Source organism: Tripterygium wilfordii, chromosome 11 (genome assembly GCF_013401445.1).
Source record: "Tripterygium wilfordii isolate XIE 37 chromosome 11, ASM1340144v1, whole genome shotgun sequence".
Lineage (NCBI taxonomy): Eukaryota > Viridiplantae > Streptophyta > Magnoliopsida > Celastrales > Celastraceae > Tripterygium > Tripterygium wilfordii.
In genome coordinates this window covers 3,911,336-3,918,665 of record NC_052242.1, presented here as the reverse complement: position 1 = coordinate 3,918,665, position 7,330 = coordinate 3,911,336, and the positions used below count along the sequence as shown (strand labels likewise).

Below are 7,330 nucleotides of genomic sequence, written 5' to 3'. Positions count from 1 at the left end.
TTACTATTGACCTCAATTATATAGTATAATTATATCAGATATCGGTCTTAATCAAAAGGCATAATTTTTTTTTAATTTTGTTACTATACAAAATATATATTTAAAGATGGCAAAATATTAGGGCCCTCTCTAATTAGGTATTACATCAATTTTGCATGGCATTATGTAGTTTTTAACCACTTCTGCCTATACAATAACAGCACACCCAAAAGAGCCTTAACATCAATTTTTTATGTCAGCTACATGAATCATTTAGTCAAATACCACATTAAGTACACTAAGCACAGCTCTTTACCATTCAATCATATATAATGCTACACGCCCTACTAATTCTTTTGCAATCCTCGTATATATAATATATGTATGTTGGGGTTTTTTGTCGTCAAGATGAAGAAACGGGGAATACACCAAGAGCATGCTCTAATTTCAATGACATGCACAATCTCAATGAAAATGATTTAGTTGCCAAGCACCAATGACTAATGTATAGGAGCGACAAAGCTGTTGATGACAACATGCTCAATGCCTTGGGCAAAATAATCTGAAACCCCAAATACCTTGCAATGCACAGCAGCAGTCCCGAGATCCTCAGCAGTAACTTCCTCCCCCAGTTGCAGGCTTTAAAAACCTGTCCTTTTAAATATTTATAATATATCCATAAACATTTTTTTTTGAGATCCCTCTTATTGCTTAGGCGAGAAAATAACTCAAGGATTGGGGAAAGAACCCACAATCAATTCATTTTGAATCATATTGACGTGCGTCATAGAGTGATCCTTCAGGTGCAAAAAGCTAACCAATATTGCCGAATATATTCAACTCAACGTTCACTTTGGTCGCCACACTATTATAATCTGATCAGCTGAATATCCAATGTCTAGCAAAACCATTCGTGAAAAGGAAGAAGTTATCTCAAGGAGTATTAATCAGCTATGGAGAGTGAGAGTTCATAATCCCCAGTTGTCCATTCCAAGAGTGAATCAGACAGGAAATTACTCTTTGGAATCAAATTGACATTTGGCAAACACAGTTAAGCTGGAACTTGGAAGAATAAGACCATTCCCTAACACAATTAAAACGAAGAACTTACTATACATAATTAACAAAGCCTAATTAATAAAAAGCCGTCAGTGAAACTTTCCCTAGTGAAACTCGCCATAATTAATGAACTTAACTCGAAGAATTCCTCTACAATTTAAATCATCACCAGCTAATGGTGATAATTTTCATTGACAAATTAATTCGAAAACAAAAATATAACAGTCCTGGTGCAGTTAAACGATTCTATTACAATAATTATAATATATCTCTAGTTGACATACTCTATAAGGTTCAACAAAAGCCATCTATTTTTTTGATATCAAAACTTTATGAGAAGTTACAAACTTATCAATTTTAAAAGGCCTCATCAAAAACACAAGGACCAACGCCAGGTGTGTTTTTTGTTTTTTTGTTTTTTTGTTTTTTTGCACCTGATAAAGGCAAATTAATACCTTAGCCAAGATAATCTGAAACTCCATATGCCTTGCAGCGCACAGAAGCACCCCTGAGATCCTCAGCAGTGACTTCCTCCCAGTTGCAATCTATCAAAACCTATTTTTTTTAAAAGCGGGAAAGCTATTTATAATATCTTCATAAAGATTTTTAAACTTTTGCATGTACATTGTGCAAAGGAAATATACAATAAGCATTTTTTATGACGTTGCAACTCCCTACACAGAGACTCAAGCTTCTCACGAACAACAATAGTCAGAAAAGATAAGAAGAGCGTAAATTTAAGAGTAGCTAATATATTTGTTGAATTATCTAAAAGGATTTAAGAATATCATGTAGTACCTCATAGCAAATAGTTTCTTTTAGAAAAATTAGTGAACTATTAAGTAACATCATCACTGCAGACTGGTATTACTCCAAACCCTTAATCCCAGTACAAACCAATATCAATTCTGCAGCAGAAAAAGTGATCAGAAAGAAACAATTCAGCGTCAGTGTTCACACAAACCGATGGTATAAGTAGGGTAGATATCAACAAAATTAATAATAACAGAATTCCATTTACTAAAATTAAACTCAAATTGTGTAGAGAGAGAATACCTCATTCGAGTTGGTCAGTTGTGAGCTTGTATCGGGCAGAGTAAGAAGACAAAAAACCCTGAAGCAAGGAAAAAACAATGACCACATGCATAGAAAGAAATCAACAAACAACTTATCAACTTATTAGTAACATAAACTAATTGCGATGTATATTCATACAAAAGCAATCCGAGTTGAAGCGGACATCATAGAGACAGAGACGGCAATCAGCGGGTAATAATTGGGATGTAGATTCAAGCTAAGGAAATCCACAAACAAATTACCTTATTATTAATAAGATCACAAAATACCATAATTGGGATCAAGGGCGGAGCCAGGAATTTTGTCCGTCCTGGGCTACCAAGTACCAACCGTATGCACAAAAAATTATCCCACCAAGATCAATCATCAATTCAAAATCATACATAGTAGTAAGGTTCAAAGGTACATAACATATAAGAAAAAAGGAAAACAAAACACACCATTTTAGCTGTAGCCTTCGATGCTTTGTAGAATGGAATTCGTCTATTATTGAATCTGAATCGATATCTTCAACAAGCTCTCGTTCAATGTAAATCATCATGGGATCTGCTAAAAACTCCTCTTCCATTTTATTGCAAAGAGCAGTTTTAACATGCTTCATAACTGAAAATGCTCGTTCTGTCGTGGCAGTGGAAACAAGTAGAGTCAAAACAAGACGAATCAATCTGTCAATCAAATTATAATGCTGCAACTTATTTGTTTCAACTAAATCGCGACACAATTCAGTGATGGTGGACATATTTTGAAAGCTCTTATGATGGAGCACATCAATTTTATAATGCTTTAGCTGACATCTCAAATAATGCATTTCCTGCTCACTGAAATCTTCTGGATAAAATTTCTTGACAAGCTTGCAAATATCATCAACTTTGAATGATTTAAAATTGTCCTTCCACTCTAAAGTAGATCTAAGTATAAAGAGTTCCACTGCTCCATCACTCAATTTGGAATCCCCAAAACCTAAAAGTTCAGAAATTACCTTCAAATTGAAATTCTCAAAACCTAAAAGTAAAGTGAAGTAAAGTTCAGAAATTACCTTCAAATGATCCACTCTCGATGTCGTCGGCGAGCCTTGCTTCCAAGTTCGGAGACTTGGAGTTGTCGAGTTGGTCCGTCGGACGGCTGGAGGACCCACAACAATTGGAGTTGGAGCACGCACTGCAAGTTGCAACAATTAGAGTTGGTGGATCGTGGACATATCATTTGTCCATTTGGGCTCTCTGTTTGTTGGGTTACTTGGGTATTATGTTTTCAGTATTGGGCTGAGCTATTGGAGATATGTAAGTACTAAATATTTGCCAAAAAATTCACCCGGGCTACAGCCCACCCAAGCCCAAACGTGGCTCCGCCCTTGATTGGGATGCATATTCAAAATGATTATAATCACCGATTTACCGTTGCAGACTTTTTCGGCGTTCTCTGCAACACTGGCAGGTATATATGTTTGTTAAATTCATCGTCGACAGACAGCTAAGCTTCGCAGATCCTAAAGCTCTGGAAAATACGCAATATATTTCGTAGATGCATACGCCGAATACACAGTGAACAAATTGCGTATACATTTTCCTTGTTAAATACATTGGTATCCTCCTTCTGTCAATAACAGCCTTAAGAACAACTAAGATTGAATAACAGATCTCCACCAGCGAAGAACTATTTACTCCAATTTATATTTCCCTCAGATCAATAACAAAAGTTTGACAAACAATTGCATAACCTGATTGCTACTACAGTAGAGTTTCAAGACAATTAGGGATCAAGAACTTAATCTAGCATTCATCACAAAGTACATCAATTAGTGTGCACCTTAATCAATGGAACCATGCAATCATATCAATAAATCAGAGAAACATATCATTCAAACAGAAATTGATATTAAAGAATTAAACCAAGTCTCACAAAAACCATAAACCAACTAGAATACCTTGAACCGAACAAAGAAAGTTAGCTGCTCATAGCTTAGGTAAACTCAAGTCTGTAAAAGAAATTCCCCCGAATAAAACCCTTAAAAGACCTATTTATAATACTACCAATAAAAGAATACTCAAAACCCTAGTCTCCAAAAATAGATGAAATTACAAATCTGCCCTTAAAGGGACTGTGCGTAGCCTTAATGCCTGATCCTTGTTGTATATTTAGACGTAAACAATTGTCTAAACGAATGAACACACGTGCGCAGCTACTCTTGATCGACTCCACCAAGTCACTTGTCCATAGCATCTCTATTTAAACACGTAACTTGATGGAAAGAAAACCTCCATAACTTGATTTCCATTCTTTCGCACTCGTCATCTACACAACCTAGGGAATTGATATAACAAGCCATAACTTAGATTAAACACATATAATGCATTACAAATTATGAATAAAATGGCTATTAAAAATAGACATTCAAACAACTATCAAATTCCCCCACACTTAACCTTTGCACGTCCTCGAGCAACTCACTCACAGCTAAACTCAAAGACTCAAATCATAGCAAGAATACCAAGCACAAGTGGTCATGTTAATTTTCAATTAAGCATACCATCCTAACTATCAAAACAAAACACCGGTAGGGTAGACAAGAGTCAGCACATTCATCCCACTTCATCTCAATCCAACGTCATTCTTGATCAGTTATCGTAAACAAGTATTGCACATAACAGATTCATGTATAACTCACCCTTCAACTATCCCCATCGACTATTACAAATTGGGTAACAACCAAAAGTTCTTGCTCTTTGATGTGTCAAATATATACATACATTTGTGCATCGACTAAACCAAAAGTTCATTGCATTTTGAGTTGATTAAGAGTTAATATTGCCTAAGAAAGCTATATTTGCATATTGTAGGTGTCAAGGCAAGAAAGGGAGGAAAAGAGTGCAAAATGAAGACTTGGAGCCCAGGACTAATTTCCGATCGATCGGCCATATTCCCGATCGATCGGACCTGCCAAAACACCTAAAAATATCATCGAGACAGATTGTATTTCCGATCGATCGGACTATTCCCGATCGATCGGACTATTCCCGATCGATCGGAGTACTATTCACAGCACTGCGCAGTTTCGCGAAAAAGACCCGAATTCACGTGTTTCTAAGCCAAAACGACCCCAACTTGTTTTGGAAACGACATAAGAGTTTGAAGAAGTATAAAAGGGCATAAGATAGGGTTTTGGAGGAGAGCTTGGAGGCTGGGGAGCTGGATTTCGTGCTACCTCCATTGGAGAGCTTGGAGGCCACCTTGGAGCTTGGAGAAGAAGAGGATCTACAAGGGGGTTTCCTCTCTCCTTTTCTATCCTAGTTTCTATGGTTGATTTCCTTTGTTTAATGATGTATTTTGCTTCCATGAGTGGCTAGATTTCCTACTAGGGTCTTAATGTAACCAAACCTTGAAGATTCAATAAACTTGATTTCCTTATTTCTTGATTTCTCTTTCTCTCTTGATTGTCTATGGGTGTGATTAATGCTTTTGAGTGTTTGGTCATCATTCAATTGATTTGCTACCTAGATTGAGACCGGAAGGAGATATCTAGGGTTTGCCTCAAGCCATAGATGACATAGGATGCATGAACCATAGGAATATAGGTTTGTGACTTATGCAACCGCTAAATGATTTCCATAGTTCGTAATGGGTTTTTGATATATTAATCCGATTGTTAGGAATAACAGGGATTTATATTGAAAATACGTTTGATGTGTCTAGGAATAGAACATTGAATAGGTTGGGAAATCGATTGTCATTATTGAGAGATGAATTAGGGATTAAGGAATCAAGGGAATTGAATTGGATAGGTGAGGTGAAGTTAAGTACCCTAGTGCTTTCCATCCTTGATTTCATATTTGTGTTTGATTTGTTTTTGTTCTTTTTAATTAGTTTAGTAAAAATCAAAAAACCAATCGCTAATCATTTTCTCCAATTTACATAATTGTAGCTTGTTTGACATTGATTTCTTTTGCCAACACATCCCTAGTGGAAACGATAATTTACTCATCTTTATATTACTTGTGCGATTTGTGCGCTTGCAATTAAATCCATATCAAGTTTTTGGCGCCGTTGCCGGGGATTGAGGCAATTGTTTTTTGTGTCAATTTAGGTTTTAAATTGTGTTAATTGGTTTTTTTTTATTTTTCTGCAGAAATTCTTTCTCTTGTATGAGCTTGGGAACACGTTCTTCTAATCCAGAATTAATTGCTATTGATTTGGAGATTGAAAGAACTCTTCACAATCTTAGACGGGAGCTTATTAATAATCAAATGGAAGACATTGGAGACAACCAAGGAAGGGGGAATGTTGGTGATCTTGGTGGAGCTTTAAATGTGAATGTTGGCAATGGTAATGGTGGAGGTGCTAATGGAAGAAATGGTGGTGATGAAGTTGAAGGCCCTCCTAGGCAATTTGACCCTCGCTCTCTTGAGGATTGTGCTAGGCCTACTTGGGACACAAATCCTTCAAGCATCCGCTATCCTCCTATCAATGCTACTAATTTTGAGATCAAGCCGGCTATCATCAACATTATCTCAAATTCGGTTGTTTTCTATGGTCTTCCTAATGAAGAGCCCAATATCCATCTTCGCTCTTTCTTACATATGTGCACTACTTTTGGGATTAACGGAGCTTCTAAAGATGCTATCTTGTTGAGGTTATTCCCATTTTCTTTGAGGGATAAGGCTAAGGGATGGTTAATGTCCTTGCCTCCCAATTCTATCACCACTTGGGATGAGATGGCGGAGCAATTCTTGACAAAATTCTTTCCTCCGGGCAAGGCGATGCAAATTAGGGCGGATATCATGTCCTTTGCCCAAAAGGATTTTGAATCATTTTATGAGGCTTGGGAGCGCTTTAAAGGAATTATTCGAAGTTGCCCAAATCATGGTCTTCCGGAATGGGTGGTGTACCAAGCTTTCTATAATGGGTTGTGCATGCATACTAAGGAGATTATTGATGCGGCTGCGGGAGGTTCTTTTATGACCAAAAGTCAAGAGGAGGCTAGGGAATTACTTGATAAAGTGGCCAAGACCACTAACTCTTGGTCCTCGGTGAGGGGGAATCCAAAGCAAGGAGGAAGCTTTAGAGATGATGAGGTTATGTCTACCTTGAATATCATGGCGAGGAAGATTGATGCATTGACACTAAATCAAGCTCAAGAAGTACATGCTATGCAAAGCACACCTTCTCATATGTCTTGTGCTTATTGTTGTGGACGCCATCCTACGGGGGAGTGTTTTAT

The 7,330-nt window shown here is 37.0% G+C and overlaps 1 long non-coding RNA gene and 1 other non-coding gene across 5 annotated transcripts; both read right to left on the bottom strand.

The window, feature by feature from the left end:
* Positions 1–322: 322 nt before the first annotated feature.
* On the bottom strand, positions 323–3,272 carry LOC120009818. Of its 4 annotated transcripts, XR_005470750.1 has the most exons (5): positions 3,152–3,272; positions 2,095–2,733; positions 1,837–1,946; positions 1,494–1,583; positions 323–1,063 (listed from the first exon to the last, which is right to left on the bottom strand). It is a non-coding gene; the product is annotated as an uncharacterized LOC120009818 (long non-coding RNA). The 4 variants fall into 4 exon arrangements; XR_005470747.1 differs by lacking the exon at positions 3,152–3,272 and having other exon boundaries at positions 2,095–3,141; XR_005470749.1 differs by lacking the exon at positions 3,152–3,272 and having other exon boundaries at positions 323–877; positions 2,095–3,141.
* A 3,601-nt stretch (positions 3,273–6,873) lies between these two features.
* LOC120009994 lies at positions 6,874–6,979 on the bottom strand. The gene has a single exon (XR_005470784.1). It is a non-coding gene; the product is annotated as a small nucleolar RNA R71 (small nucleolar RNA).
* Positions 6,980–7,330: the final 351 nt, after the last annotated feature.